The sequence below is a fragment of the Scyliorhinus canicula genome, chromosome 10, assembly GCF_902713615.1.
Source record: "Scyliorhinus canicula chromosome 10, sScyCan1.1, whole genome shotgun sequence".
Lineage (NCBI taxonomy): Eukaryota > Metazoa > Chordata > Chondrichthyes > Carcharhiniformes > Scyliorhinidae > Scyliorhinus > Scyliorhinus canicula.
The window spans coordinates 73,653,173-73,670,509 of NC_052155.1; positions in this window are offsets into that span (position 1 = coordinate 73,653,173).

Consider the following 17,337-nt stretch of genomic DNA (forward strand, 5'->3'; position numbering starts at 1 on the left):
AGAGTGAGTTAGCTTGGTGGGAGGGGTCTTTGATTATGCTGCCTGCCTTCCCCAGGCAGCGGGAGGTATAGATGGAGTCAATGGATGGGAGGCAAGTTTGTGTGATGGACTGGGCTGTGTTCACGACTCTTAAGTTTCTTGCGGTCTTGGGCCGAGCAGTTGCCATACCAGGCTGTGATGCAGCCAGATAGGATGCTTTTTATGGTGCATCTGTAAAAGCTGGTAAGAGTTAATGTGTACATGCCAAATTTTCTTGTTTACTGAGGAAGTATAGGCTCTGTTGTGCTTTCTTGGTGGTAGTGTCGACGTGGGTGGACCAGGACAGATTTTTGGTGATGTGTACCCCATGGAATTTGAAACTGCTAACCATCTCCACCTCGGCCCCGTTGATGTTGACAGTACTTTGCTTCCTGAACTCAATGACCAGCTCTTTAGTTTTGCTGGCATTGAGGGATAGATTGTTGTTGCTGCACTGTGACAGTTGAGGAGTATTCTATCTAAGATCGCCCTGATTAGTAAGCTACCAGACAAGGTCTTGTGAATATCTAAAGTAAGGATCGCTATATGGGAGTTCTAATTATAGTATCCACAATGTGCCTTGCGTTCACTACCTTCAGTGTACAGGATAGACTATGACTTTGATGCTATCTTTTTCTTAACGTCGACTAAATATATCTAATTCTTGAGAGCTAGGAATGGGCAAGTAACCCTTCAGATAGCCTCAAAGGGTGAGAATATGATGAGTCTTAGTTAAATATCACTCTTATTCATTAAAATAGACACTGGTCTGTATGGTAAAATATATACGTAATTTATTTAACAAAAAAAGGGTAATACAAGTGTTTTTGATAAATTATACAGTTTGACAAATACAGGATATGTGATGAGTTAGCCTGTGAACTCCCTAACTATATAATTACTTAAGCTATAAACATTTCATACTTACAACGGCTAATAGTCTCGGAGTTCGACACTCAATCAAGAGCAGAACTGTACAAATCAAGATAGCAGCTTAATCAAATAAACACCCAGTAATCTCCTAAACAGCTCTCCAAGCAAAACTTTAACTTTCGCAACCTGTTGTTTAGACATTTATATCCTTTTCATAGAACAGTACAGCACTGAACAGGCCCTTCGGCCTTCGATGTTGTGCCGAGCATTGTCCGAAACCAAGATCAAGCTATCCCACTCCCTGTCATTCTGGTGTGCTCCATGTGCTTCTCCAATAACCGCTTGAATGTTCCTAAATTGTCCGACTCCACTATCACAGCAGGCAGTCCATTCTACACCCTAACCACTCTCTCAGTAAAGAACCTACCTCGGATATCCCTCCTATATCTCCCACCCTGAATCTTATAGTTATGCCCCTTGTAATGGCTACATCCACCCGAGGAAATAGTCTCTGAACGTCCACACTATCTATCCCCCTCATCATCTTATAAACCTCTATTAAGTCGCCTCTCATCCTCCTCCGCTCCAAAGAGAAAAGCCCTAGCTCCCTCAACCTTTCTTCATAAGACCTAACCTGCAAACCAGGCAGCATCCTGGTAAATCTCCTTTGCACCCTTTCCAATGCTTCCACATCCTTCCTATAATGAGGTGACCAGAACTCCACACAATACTCCAAATGTGGTCTCACCAGGATCATGTATAGATAGAATAGATAGAACAGTACAGCACAGAACAGGCCCTTCGGCCCTCGATGTTGTGCCGAGCAATGATCACCCTACTCAAACCCACGTATCCACCCTATACCCGTAACCCAACAACCCCCCCTTAACCTTACTTTTTAGGACACTACGGGCAATTTAGCACGGCCAATCCACCTAACCCGCACATCTTTGGACTGTGGGAGGAAACCGGAGCACCCGGTTGCAGCATAACCCCGCGGGTCTTAAACTCAAGCCCCCTGTTAATAAACACTCACACACTATAGGCCTTCTTCACGGCTCTATCCACTTGAGTGGCAACCTTCAGAGGTCTGTGGACATTAACCCCAAGATCTCTCTGTTCCTCCACATTCCTCAGAACCCTGCCGTTGACCCTGTAATCCGCATTCAAATTTTTTCTACCAAAATGAATCACCTCGTACTTATCAGGGTTAAACTCCATCTGCCATTTCTCGGCACAGCTCTGCGTCCTATCAATGTCTCTTTGCAGCCTACAACAGCCCTCCACCTCATCCACTATTCCACCAATCTTGGTGTCATCAGCAAATTTACTGGCCCACCCTTCAGCCCCCTCCTCCAAGTCATTGATAAAAATCACAAATAGCAGAGGACCCAGCACTGATTCCTGTGGTACACCGCTGGTAACTGGTCTCCAGTCTGAAAATTTTCCATCCACCAACAACCTCTGTCTTCTATGCGATAGCCAGTTACTTATCCAATTGGCCAAATTTCCCTCTATCCCACACCTTACTTTCTTCATGAGCCGACCATGGGGAACCTTATCAAACGCCTTACTAAAATCCATGTGTACGACATCAACTGCTCTACCTTCTTCTATGCATTTAGTTACCTCCTTAAATAATTCAATCAAATTTGTGAGGCAAGACTTGCCCTTCTGGAATCCGTGTTGACTATCCTGGATTAAGCTGCATCTTTCCAAATGGTCATAAATCCTATCCTTCAGGACCGTTTCCATTAACTTAGCGACCACCGAAGTAAGACTAACTGGCCTATAATTACCAGGGTCATTCCTATTCCCTTTCTTGAACAGAGGAACAACATTCGCCACTCTCCAGTCCTCTGGCACTATCCCCATGGTCAGTGAGGACCCAAAGATCAAAGCCAAAGGCTCTGCAATCTCATCCCTTGCCTCCCAAAGAATCCTTGGATATATCCCATCTGGCCCAGGGGACTTGTCGACCCTCAGGTTTTTCAAAATTGCTAATACATCCTTCCTCAGAACATCTACCTCCTCCAGCCTACCCGCCTGTATCACACTCTCATCCTGAAAAACATGGCCCCTCTCCTTGGTGAACACTGAAGAAAAGTATTAATTCAATGCCTCTCTTATTTCTTCTGACTCCATGCACAAGTTCCCACTACTGTCCTTGACCGGCCCTACCCTCACCCTGGTCATTCTTTTATTTCTCACATAAGAGTAAAAAGCCTTGGGGTTTTCCTTGATCCGATCCACCAAGGACTTCTCGTGCCCCCTCCTAGCTCTCCTCAGCCCTTTTTTTTAAGCTCATTCCTTGCTACCTTGTAACCTTCAAGCGAGCCAACTGAACCTTGTTTTCTCATCCTTACATACTCTTCCTTTTTCCTCTTGACAAGCAATTCAACCTCTTTTGGGAACCATGGTTGCTTCACACGGCCATTTTCTACCTGCCTGACAGGGACATACCTATCAAGGACGCGCAGTATTTGTTCCTTGAACAAACTCCGCTTTTCATTTGTGCCTTTCCCTGACAGTTTTTGTTCCTATCTTATGCTCCCTAATTCTTGGCTAATCGCATCATAATTACTCCATCCCCAATTATAAACCTTGCCCTGCCGTATGGCCCTATCCCTCTCCATTGCAATAGTGAAAGACACCAAATTGTGGTCACTATCTCCAAAGTGCTCTCCCACAAACAAATCTAACACTTGGCCCGGTTCATTACCCAGTACCAAATCCAGTGTGGCCCCCTCTCTTGTCGGCCTATCCACATATTGTGTCAGGAAACCCTCCTGCACACACTGTACAAAAACTGCCCCATTCAAACTGTTCGACCTATAGAGGTTTCAATCAATTTTTTTCAAAGTTAAAGTCACCCATGACAACTACCCTGAGACCTCCACACCTATCCATAATCTGTTTTGCAATTTCTTCCTCCACATCTCTATTACTATTTGGGGGCCTATAGAAAACTCCTAACAATGTGACCGCTCCTTTCCTATTTCTAACTTCGGCCCATATCACCTCAGTAGGCAGATCCCCTTCTAAATGCCTTTCTGCAGCCGTTAAACTATCCTTGATTAACAATGCTACTCCTCCACCTCTTTTACCACCTTCCCTACTCTTACTGAAACATCTATACCCTGGAACTTCCAACAACCATTCCTGTCCCTGTCCTAACCATGTCTCCGTAATGACCACAACATCGTAGTCCCAAGTACCAATCCATTCTCCAAGTTCACCTACCTTATTCCGGATGCTCCTTGCATTGAAGTAGATACACTTCAACCCACCTTTCTGTCTGCCGGTACACTCCTGTGACCTTGATACCCTCCTCAGTACCTCACTACTCTCAACACTGGCTTCTGGACTACAGCTCGTTTTCCCATCCCCCTGACAAATGAGTTTAAACCCCCCCGAAGAGCCATGGCAAATTTCCCTCCCAGGATATTGGTGCCCCTCTGGTTCAGGTGCAAACCATCTTGTCTGTACAGGTCCCACCTTCCCCAGAATGTGCTCCAATTATCCACGTACCTGAAACCCTCCCTCCTACACCATCTCTGCAGCCATGTGTTTATCTGCACTCTCTCCCTGTTCCTCACCTCACTAGCACGTGGCACCGGAAACAAACCTGAGATGACAACATGGTTTGTCCTGGCTCTCAGCTTCCACCGTAGCTCCCTAAATTCCTGTTTTAAATCCCTGACCCTTCTCTTACCTATGTCGTTGGTACTGATGTGTACCACGACTTGTGACTGTTCCCCCTCCCCCTTAAGGATTCTGAAAACACGGTCCGAGACGTCACGGACCCTGGCACCTGGGAGGCAACATACCATCCGTTAGTCTCTTTCGCTGTGACAAAACCTCTATCTGTCCCTCTACCTATCGAGTCCCCAATAACTATTGCTATCCTGCTCTCCCTCCTTCCCTTCTGAGCCACAGCGACGGACTCAGTGCTGGAGATCCGTTCACCATGGCTTAACCCTGGTAGGTCGTCCCCCTCAACAGTATCCAAAACGGTATACTTGTTACTGAGGGGAACGACCACAGAGGGTCCCTGCACTGACTGCTTCCTCCCAGCCCCTCTCACCGTCACCCATCTATCTTGATTCTTCGGAGTAATTACATCCCTGAGGCTACTATCTATGACCACCTCTGCCTCCCGAATGTTCCGAAGTTCATCCAGCTCCAGTTCCCTAATGTGGTTTTTGAGGAGCTGGAGATGGGTGCACTTCCCATAGGTGAAATCAGCAGGGACACTGACGGCGTCCTTCATCTCAAACATTTTGCAGGAGGAACATTGCACTGCCTTCCCTGCCATCCCCTCTAGATTAAAAAAAAAATAAGAAAGAAAGATCTTACCTGTTATTAACTCTACCCCTTAGGTTAAAGGAGGTGGAAGGGTGGGGGACACTACAAGTCTAGTGTCTAGGGTTTAGGAACCGCCCAACTTAAATACAGGTAAAAATAAAACACTTAACCAGCAACTTCTGCGCCCCACACAAGAACATCAATCAGCTGTTATGGGCCTGTGCAAACAATTTAAATCTTTGCTACTTACCTAGCAGTCACTCTGTCCTCACTCCAACCTGATTCAGCTGGAAGCTACCAATAGTACGTTTTAAAAAATTTACTCCCCTTCTCAGCAAGCACTCACTGTCACTTGACAACAGCTCCTCCACAAACCACCTTCAAGATACGGTGACCGCAATGCACTGATCCAAATTTTCCCCGCAACAGCCAATCAGCAGCTCGACTCTACTGCCCTCTGCTGGATGCTTGCCTTCACTTGAACACGGAGGGTGTCTTGCTCAGGTACACGTTCTGGATGCAGTGACCGCAATGCACTGATGCAAATTTTCCCCGCAACAGGCAATCTGCAGCTCCACTCTACTGCCATCCGCTGGATCAAACTCTTACTTAGGGAGTTTGACTCCCCAGTTATTTTGAGACAAAGAACAGTCTTTCTCTTGGTCGGCAAGACCTTGGTTTCTAAGGAGATCCAGCAGGACACTTGTCCTTAAAGATACGAGGTTGATACCTCCGGTAGCTATCTCCAGAAAAACACCAGCCTCCCTTCCTGGTAAGGTCTCTTGCCAATCAGTAGCCCCCATAGTGGCAAGGCCACTATATAAGTGATATCCTCCTTAGTTGGCAGAGCTTATTTCCAGACAAGGCCACAAGACTTAATGAGTTCACTGCATCTGGACTCTTAAAAAGATAATGTCTGTGATATATATTAAAAACATTATTGCGATAAATAATGGTTTACAAGAGATTTTTAAAAAAAAATTTAGAGTACCCAATTCATTTTTTCCAATTAAGGGGTAATTTAGCATGTTCAATCCACCTACCTTGCACATATTTGGGTTGTGGGGGTGAAACCCATGCAAACACGGGGAGAATGTGCAAACTCCACATTGACGGTGACCCAGAGCCGGGATCGAACCTGGGACCTCGGCGCCGTGAGACTGCAGTGCTACCACTGCGCCACCGTGCTGCCGGTTTACAAGAATAATGGACTTCATCAGTCATCAGTTTTTGAATAGGGTTAAATACATGAGTTAATATAAAATCAGCTCTGATCAGTTTTTAATATCGGTGGATACCGACACAGCACCAGTCCATTAGGTTCTCTATCTCTCTCCTGTATTCTGACTCGTCGTTATTAGATATCCGGCCCAGTATGGTAGTATGATCAGCAAACTTGCAGATGGAGTTGGAACCAAATTTTGCCACGCAGTAGTGTGTGTGCAGGGAGTATAGTTGGAGGCTAAGTACGTAGCCTTGCGGGGCCCCAGTATTGAAGACTATTGTAGAGGAGGTGTTCTTGTTTATTCTTACTGATTGTGGTCTGTGGGTCAGAAAGTTAACTGTCACTTGACAACAGTTCCTCCACAAACCACCTTCAGAAAGTCGAGGATCCAGTTGCAGAGTGAGGAGCCAAGTCCTCGGTTTTGGAACTTTGATATGAGCTTGGCTGGGATTAAGGTGTTGAAGGAGAGCTGTAGTCAATAAATAGGAGTCTGATGTAGGAATCCTTGTCGCGAGATGCTCTAGGGATGAGTGTAGGGCTATGGAGATGGCGTCTACTGTGGACCGTTTGCGGCGGTATGCGAATTGCAGTGGATCAAGGCGTCTGAGGAGTATGGAGGTGATGCGCTTCATGACTAACCTCTCGAAGCACTTCATCACGACTGAAGTCAGGGCCGCCAAACGGTAGTCATTGAGGCACGTTGCCTGGTTGTTCTTTGGCGCCGGAATGATGGTGGTCTTCTTGAAGCAGGTGGGGACCTCGGAGCGGAGTAGGGACAGGTTAAAGATGTCCATGAGCACATCTGCCAGCTGGTACTGCTTTCTTCGGCATGCAGTCATTCACACATTTGCTGATGAAGTCTGTGATGTTGGTGGCCTACTCATTTAAGTTGGTCGCTGAGTTCTTAAATATGGACCAGTCCACTTTCTCTAAGCAGTCACGTCGGAACTCATCTGTTTCCTTGGACCATCACTGCATGGCCTTCTTAGCTGTGTTCTCCCGCTTGAGTTTCTGTTTGTATGCCGGGAGAAGGAGCATCATCTTATGGTCTGGATAGTTAAAAATCTCCTGCTATTGTTGCTCTATTAGTTTTGCACTTTTCAGAGAATTGTTCTATGTTCTAATTTGATCTTGGTTTCGGACAATGCTCGGCACAACTGCCTGTTCTGTGCTGTACTGTTCTATGTTCTATTTCCCTCTGACTGGATGTCTATAGTACACTCTCATAGAATGACTGTACCTTTTTTATACCTTTACTCAACCCATAAAGCCTCATTTGATCATCCTCCTACCCCATCATCACTCCTCATAGCTGTAATTGTTTCCTCAACAACATTTCCACCCCCCTTTTCATACTTCTCTCTATCCCATCCAAACACCCTGTAACTAGGGCAGCACGGTGGCGCAGTGGTCAGCACTGGGACTACAGCGCTGAGGACTCCCGGCCCTAGGTCACTGTCCATGTGGAGTTTGCACATTCTCCCTGTGTCTGAATGGGTTTCACCCCCACAACCCAAAAGATGTGCTGGTTAGGTGGATTGGCCATGCTAAGTTACCCCTTAATTAGAAAAAAATAATTGGGTACTCTAAATTTACAAACCATAACTAGGAACATGGAGCTGCCATTCCTGACCTTTAAGCCATGTTTCTTATTAGCTATGATATCATATTGCCACATTTCTATCTGTGACGTCAGCTTGTCTGTTTTATTTGTTATACTCCTAGCATTGAAGTATATACCCTTGAGCACTTCCAAACTCGCTTTTATTTTCTAACCTTTATTTCCTCTGCCTTCCAGACTTGTTAATCAATTTTATGCCTTCTATTTCCATTTCTGATTTTGTCCCATCTGAATTCGCCCTTCAGTCCCATTCCTCTGCTAAACTAATTTAAACCTTGCCTAATAGCACCAGCAAACCTCCTGGCAATATTATACTGTTAAGTGTAGTGAGAAGATAGAAATTGCACATTGGTAAGTGGATAAAGTTAGAGTATGACAGGGCAGTGCACGGGGAGGAGCTAGAGAAAACTGAGGTGACCAAGTGGATCATCTTGATCTTTCATATGAAAAATATCCATGAGCTCATCACACTTGACGTGGATCGGAGTTGGGGGATTCAGTTTGTCACCAAAAAGGAATGGTTTGGGATTATTTTTATCCTTTGGGATAATATTTACTTCAGGTTGTTCAGTTACATTTAGTAGTGAATGATCAGGCCAATCATGCCAGGTGAGATCAAATCTGGGGCTTTCAGACACTCCGGAAGTAAAAATTAATTGGCACTCAGTTTTGGGAATCAAGGCAGCATTGTTGCCACAGAATTTTCCTGAATATGGCTGAATGAATGAAGTTCAGTACAAATGTCTGATAAATAAACCATGTTTGACTAACTTGATTGAGTTCTTTGATTAACATATGGAGAAGAATGACAAGAGTAGTGTGGTTGGTGTGTATGTGGACCTTTTAAAGGCATTTACTAAAATATCACAAAACAGACTTATTACCAAATTGAAGTCAATGAGATTATAGGGACAATGACAACACAAACAAAACTGGCAGAAAACAGATTTGTGACGAATGTTTTCTTTACCAGAAAGAAGGATACACTGATATACCCCCAGAATATTAACAGCACAGCTCTTTTTATTGTATTAATGATTTGGACTTGGGTATACAGAGCATCATTTCACTACTTTTGATGGCACTAAACATGGAGAAGTAGTAAACAGTGAGTATTACCATAGTTGAGTCCACCCCATCAACTTTCTGGAGGTCACGATTGACCAGAAGCTTAACTGGACCAACCTTATAAATGCTGTGGCTACAACACTAGGCCAGATTTGGAATTCTGAGACAAATATCTCTCCTCTTGAATCCTCAAACCTGTCCACTATCTACAAGGCACAAGTCAGAACTGTGAAGAATGTTCCCTACTTGCCAGGATAAGTGTAGCTCCAACTATACTCGAGGCTTGATAACCATCCAAGAAATATTAACACTCCATTCACCCCTCCACTACAGCTCCAGTGTGTACCATTTGCAAGTTGCACCAACAGTTTAACAGGAGCTTCCAAACTGGTGACCTCAACCACTTAGAAGGACAACAGGAAACTGGCACATGGGGAGAACACCACCACCTGCATGTTGCACGCTTTCCTGACTTGGAACAATATCACCATTCCTTCACTATTGCAGGGTAAAAATCTGGAACACTCTCCCTAACAGCTAACTGTGGGTGTACCTACACCACATAAACTGCAGCGAGGTTCATTCAAGAAGTTGACTCACCACCATCTTTTCAGCGCAGTTATGGATGGAAAATAAATGCTGGCCGTACCAGCAACATTCACATCCCAGGAATGAGTAACAAAAACATGGTAAGAGACTTTAGGAGGCCATAGACTGCTGAAATGGGCAAATGATTTCTCTCGACAGGAGGTCACTTATTCTCTGGCAGAAAAGGAGACATGAGTCCTTCATGTGCAAGCTGACTAAAGGTCTAAAACATGGAAAGCTGTGCGAATAGTGCTCAAATGCTGATGAGCTTGGTGTTTACCCAGAAGTAACCAAACCCTGAATGGGGTGTTGGTTGGTTCCAAAAAGAACTCTGGAAAGCTATATATGCCAGCAGGATTGTTGTGGCCCGATGGAGAGGAGTTTTGTGGAAATGTGCCTTGTCGATGATGATAATAGTACTTGTGAAACTTTGATGTGAAAGCTGTTGTCTGATAGGATGCCTATAATATTCTGTGAATAAAGAACAGAATATTATGAAACTAACTATATAGTGCCATGTAGTAAAGTGAAATGTATTTTTAATTTGAAATTTAATTTCCGGTTGATGTTTATTTTACGTTGGTTCTGAATTGTGTTAAAGTACAGTTTCAGAAAGCGAAATCTTGTTGGTAATTTCTTCATTTAAGGATCATTGAGTAAACTTAGTTATTTTATAATTTGTATGTCTTTGCAGCTTTATTTATTTAAATTTCCTTCTTGTTGGTCAAGGGGTGCCAGATCACATTTCTTATTCAAGAAAATTACAATTGATCCCTTTATATACAAGCAGGCTCTTAAGACCTTTTCAAATATTCTTAGAAACAGATTCCACAGAAAATTTAAGGAAATTACAAATTTCTATCCTACAGGAACTGTAACATTGGGTATCTCCTTCCCAGCAGCAACAGATTGTGCAAAGTGCAGCAAAAGTATCACAAGCTGGAAGATCCTCACTGGGGCATATTGAATTGTCCCAGGGGAATATTCCAGGCACCTGAATCACACCTTCAGGAGATGTATGGTATGCTCAATGGTGGCTTGAGATGCACCTTGACTCGTGTTGTGTTTCTCCTCTGCCTCTACCTGGGGTTTCTCGCAGGTGTCAACAGCCATCACTTTATTGGATAGCTTTGACAGCAAGAATCCTCCCCGTAAGACATGAGTGGATGGGGTGGGGGTTGAAAACTCAGGCATTGAGTGTGCCAGAATATGTAGGCATCATGGCTGCTCTCTGGTTACCAAACGCGTACCTGCAGGATCAGTTGGCGGTGGTCGCAGAGCAGTTGCACATTGATAGAATGCAACCCCTTCCTGTTAATGAAGGCTGCCGGTTGGCTTGTGGGAGATTTAACCTTACACCTGAGGGAATCCAGTGATGGTGCCATATCCTCTGGCTCTCTCAACCAGACTGTCAGTTTGATTGTGGAAACTTTGGCTGGCCCTCTTGGAGGGCACCAGTCACCACTTTGATGCAATGATCGACTCTACTAGTTGCTTCCTCTACACCACCAAGTCATTCCCCCTCTCAGGGCTCTGGACCCAGAAGCTTGATGAGCTAAATCTCTTATGTTACCTCCCCCTTCTTGTTGCAAATAGCTTTTGTCACACTACACCAGCCTTTCTGCCTGACTCAGGGCTGCCAAATGCAGCAATGACCTCAGCTGCCACCCTCTTTCCAAACTACTCAAAACAAACATGTGCATCAGAGAATAAAAAATCACACTTGCATTTCTCTTGCTCCAACTGACCTTGTGTTGAAAGTATTGCTCTGGTGCTACTTTTATATCTTATCTGTTGCCAAGCTAATGCTGCCTCCCTGTGGCAAAAAGCATAGTGACTCAAGTCTGCAACTACACAAGCCATTCAACACTTACATTCCCCCTCCCCCAATTAAGGAGCAGTTTAGCGTGGCCAATCCACCTAACCTGCACATCTTTGGGTTGTGGGGGTGATACCCACGCAGACAACGGGAGAATGTGCAAACTCCACATGGACAGTGACCCAAGGCCAGGATTCGAGCCCAGGACCTCAGTGCCATAGTCCCAGTGCTAACCACTGTGCCACATGCCGCCCTTGGGCAATTTGACACTTATACTCTGATCGTACTGCTGCTCCTCCAATGTTTATGCTGCCAAAGTTTGTGAGTTTATTGAGAAGGCACCAAATCAGCATAGTGAAGCAGAGGTCAAAATATGCGTAATTCACAGGCACTTAACTGCTGCAACCTGCTCGGAAATCTGGTTTATAGCTTCAGGTTTCCTAGGGGAGAAGTGGCGGGGTGTGGTATGTTGATGAGATGGAGTTGGGTAGATCCTAAAGATGGACTCTCCTGGCATTAGGTTAACAGCCAGTATGTCTGTTCTCACTGGGCATACTGGTCACCACTTCAATGGCAGACCACGGACATGACAGGCTTTGGCAGAGAAAACTCAGTTTTCAGGAGGCCCCACCTGTAACTGATATCATAGAATTTACAGTGCAGAAGGAGGCCATTTGGCCCATCGAGTCTGCACCGGCTCTTGGAAAGAGCACCCTACCCACGGTCAACACCGCCACCTTATCCCCATAACCCAGTAACCCCACCCAACACTAAGGGCAATTTTGGACACTAAGGGCAATTTATCATGGCCAATCCACCTAACCTGCATATCTTTGGACTGTGGGAGGAAACCGGAGCACCCGGAGGAAACCCACGCACACACGGGGAGGATGTGCAGACTCGACACAGACAGTGACCCAAGTCGGAATGAAATGAAATGAAAATAAAAATCGCTTATTGTCACGAGTAGGCTTCAATGAACTTACTGTGAGAAGCCCCTAGTCGCCACATTCTGGCGCCTGTCCGGGGAGGCTGGTACGGGAAAGAGCACCCTAGTTGTCAGGGAACAATATCTGAGGTGAATGGAGGTTTAACCCGGCCACAAATGAGTCCAAAATAAGAGATGTAAAGAAATTTATCTTATTGCAAAAACTTTTTACACGATACACCTCGAGTCCCAGCCGGGACTACTCATGCTTGGTTCTCATCTGGGCTAGGGTTTATGATAGTGTCCATTACTCTGCTGATGGGGAAGCTCATATTTTACAAGGCTCACAGGGAGGCTAATTGGTCCCTGCCCGTAGGTCTTGTGTGGGCTATAACAAGCCCAAACAAAACCACACACTGAAACAGCATCCTTTTCTGCACTTCTGCTGAATATACTGCAATCATTTTCCAGGTGAATTTTCAAAATGACATGTCTGAGAAGCATAATAGATATTAAATTGTAGAATCATATCAGTGTCTAGACTTATATTGAATCATTAAACATGTGTGTTTTAAACAGGGTGAGCTTTCTTTTCATACTAATGACCTCTGCTTTTGAAAACTTTCTGGGTGCAATATATCAGTACTAGTCAACTTTGGATATCTTAACTAAGTGGACAGATTTCATGGATCTAACTATTGCCGCTTGACATTCAATAGCACTACCATAGTTTAATCCCTCACTATCGTTTTTTTAAAGTTTATTAAAAAATTTCATTAAAAACAAAATCATACAAAAGAACTAACCAGTGATACACAATAAACACAAAACAAGACTAACAAAAAAATGTATCTATTAACTTAATCCCAAAAGACTAAACTAAATCTCTTAACAGCTAACGGTGACTAGCTCTATAAAAAAGGAAATGAATGGCTGCCACCTTAGGGAGAACCCTTCTACTGACCCCCTGATGGCGTACTTAACCTTCTCTGAATGTACGACTGACATGAGGTCACCCACGCAAGCCGAGGAACTGGGAGTGGGTGACCTCCACCCAAACAGAACTCGTATCCGGGCAATTAATGAGGCAAAGGCAAGGACATCCACCTTCACCCCTGGCTGGAGCACTGGCGAGTTTGACACCTTGAAAATAGTCACCAGCGGACATGGCTCTATATCAACATTAAGTATCTCTGACATGGTGTTGAAGAAAAAGACCCAAAAGCTTGCTAACTTGGGAAAAGACCAGAACATATGAGTGTGGTTAGCTGGCCCTTCCGAACAACACTTACACTTATCCTGCACCTCAGAAAAGAATCCCTCATTCTCACTTTAGTCAGGTGTGCCCTGTGCACCACCTTGATAGTGGGCGGCACGGTAGCACAGTGGGTAGCACTGATGCTTCACAGCTCCTGGGTCCCAGGTTCGATTCCTGGCCTGGCTCACTGTGTGGAGTCTGCACATTCTCCCTGTGTCTGCAGGGAGCTCTGGTTTCCTCTCACAAGTCCCGAAAGACGTGCTGTTAGGTGATTTGGACATTCTGAATTCTCCCCCTGTGTACCCGAACAGGCGCCGGAATGTGGCGACTAGGTGCTTTTCACAGTAACTTCATTGCAGTGGTAATGTAAGCCTACTTGTGACAATAAAGATTACTATTAAATTGGATTAGACTAAGCCAAGCACGTGAGGACGTGGAGTTGACCCCGTGAAGCGACGCACTCCATACCTCATCATCCAGAATGAGACCCAACTCACCGTCCCATTTCACCTTCAGCTCATTCAACGGAGCTGACTCCACTAATGTATATGCACAAAATAATCACCCAGCCAAAGACAGAATCCTCTTCAACAGTGAAGAGTGTGGTGCCAAGGGGAAAGGCCTTGCATGAAAAATCACATCTGAAAAGAGTGGAACCAGGCAGTTGGAATGTCTCTGTCAGCTCCTGAAAGCTGGCAAATCTTCCCTTCACAATCAGGTATCCAACCCCTTCCCCTCCCATGACTTAAACTTTGAGTCCAAACCCACTGGCAGTAAAGGTGGTTGCTGCAGATGGGGGCTAACAAAGACATGGGGCTGGAAGGACTTGGGGAGAAAAGTGGGGAGATATTGAAAAAGAAGTAAAAATCTCAGCCAAGGACAAAAGGAGAAAAAAGCAAATTACTGCGGATGCTGGAATCTGAAACAAAAACGGCCCCCACGCCCTCCTCCCGACACGAATCGCTGCCCGCCGTTTTTTTACGGCGAGCAGCGATTCTCAGCTGGCCGATGGGCCGAAGTCCAAGCCCTTTACGACCGTTTTTAGGAACGTTCGTAAAAACGGCCGTAAAGTTGCGATCTTGGGAACCATGGCACCGATTGGCACGGCAGTACCACGGCGGGTACTTACCCCGTGCACTCTTTGTCCTTCCGCCGCCCCGCTGTATTCATTCGCGGGGCGGCTGAGGGGCATCCCGGCCCACGCAAATGCGCGATGACGTCATCCGCGCATGCGTGGGTTGGAGTCTTCCAATCCGCGCATGCGCGGCTGACGTCACGTGACGCGTCAGCCGTTGCAAACTCTGGCAAGCGGGCTTAACGAAATTCGTTAAGCCCGCGATGCCGGAGTTCACGGCCGCGGGATGCTAGCCCCGACCGGGGACCAGAATCGGTTCCCGGTCAGGGGGGCGGAGGCTGGCGTCAAACCCGCCCGTTTTTGACGCCAGCCTCACGATTTCTCCAGGTTTCGGAGAATCACGCCCCCTGTGTCTGCATGGGTTTCGCCCCCACAACCCAAAGATGTGCAAGGTAGGTGGATTGAACACACTAAATTGCCCCTTAATTGGAAAAAATGAATTGGGTATTCAAAATTTAAAAAAAAGATTATGAGGGATAGAGTGACTGGGCAGACACTCTTTCCCAGGGTGGAGGGGTCAGTCATGAAGCGAGTGTTATGGACGATTCCAGACTTGGACTCACACCGGTTGATTATGGGGAGTTTTTAATGCGGTTATAGAACCGAGCTTGGACCGGTCGAACCCGAGGTCGGTGAAGGTGGCGGCAGAGGTGAAGGAGCTGACAGGGTTTATGGAGCACATGGGGGATGCGGGGCGGGGAGAGGACCCGTGGAAGTTCAGGAGACCGATGGCGAAGGAATTTTCGCATTTCTCCCCAGTGCACTGGGTATATTCCCGGATTGACTTTTTCTTGTTAGACAAGACGATGCTGGCGGAGTGGTTGACTCGGGGTACTTGGCAATCGTGGTCTCCAACCATGCGCTGCATTGGGTGGATTTACGATGGACCTGGGTGGGGGTGGGGACCCAGCACCCGCAGTGGAGACTGGATGTGGGGCTGTTGGACGATGAGGAGGTGTGCGAGCGAGTGAGGGCAGCCATTTGGGGGTCCGTGGAGCTAAACAACACTGGGGAAGTCATAGCCGCCATTCTGTGGGAGGCGCTCAAAGTGGTGGTTAGGGGGGGAGTTTATCTCAATTCGAGCACACAGGGGGAAAGCGGAGCGGGCGGAGATGGCAAGGCTGGTAGATGCGATTCTGATGGATGGGTAGGAGGTATTCAGCCGCCCTCAAGGCAGGGCTGTTGAAGGTGAGGCAGAGGCTCTAGGTGGAGTTACGGAGGGCCAGGGGGGCAGTGTATGAATATGGGGAGAAGGCGAGCAGGATGCTGGCTCATCAGTTGAGGAAGTAAGAGGAAGTGACGGAGATTGGCAGAGTAAAGGATGATAAGGGCAGGATGGTTTTGGACCTAGAGGGATGAATGGCGTGTTTGAGGTGTTTTATAGAAGGCTATACAGGTCGGAGCCCTTGGCCGGGTGGGGAGGGGATGCGGCAGCTTTTAGACGGGCTGGAGTTTCCCAAGCTAGAGGAGAAGCTGGTTCAGGGATTGGGGGCCCCAATTGGGTTGAGGGAGGTGATGGAAAGTATGGGGTCGATGCAGGCAGGGAGGCCCCTCATCCGGATGGGTTCCGAGTGGAGTTTTCTAAATTGTTCGGGGTGGACCTGGGGCCACTGCCGGTGAGAGCTTATAATGAGGCAAGAAAGATGGGGGGAGCTCCCTCCACACTGTCACAGGCTTCCCTCTCCATGATTTTTTTTTTTTTTTTTCTTTTTTTTTAAAAGTTTAGATTACCCAATTATTTTTTCCAATTAAGGGGCAATTTAGCGTGGCCAATCCACCTACTCTGCACATTTTTGGGTTGTGGGGGCGAAACCCACGCAGACACGGGGAGAATGTGCAAACTCCACACAGACAGTGACCCAGAGCCGGGATCGAACCTGGGACCTCGGCGCCGTGAGGCGGTTGTGCTAACCACTAGGCCACCGTGCTGCCCTTCCCTCTCCATGATGTTCAAAACGGACAAGGATCCGGAGCAGTGTGGGTCGTACTGCCCGATATCGTTACTGAATGCAGATACCAAGCTGTTGGCGAAGGTGTTGGCCTCGCAAATCGAGGACTGCGTCCCTGGGGTGATAGGCAAGGGCAACGAGGTTTGTGAAAGGGAGGCAGTTGACAGCGAACGTAAGGAGGCTGCTCAATGTAATTACGATGCCTTCGGAGGGGTAGGAGGTGGAGTTAGTGGTGTAGATGGACACGGAGAAGGCGTTTGAGCAGGTGGTGTGGGAGTATTTGTGGGAGGTGTCGGGGTGGTTCGGGTTCGGGCAGAGGTTTGTGGACTGGGTCCGGTTGCTGTACAAAGTGCTGGGCGCAAGTGTGCGGACGAACCAAGTTAGTTCAGGATATTTTGGGCTGCACTGGGGGACGAGGCAGGGGTGTCCACTCTTTTGTTGCTCTCCCTGTATTAATGCACTGCCCCCCTAGCCCTCCGTAACTCCATCTGGAGCCTCCCTGTTGCTCTTCACTTTGGTGATAGAGCTGCTGGCAATGGCGCTTTGG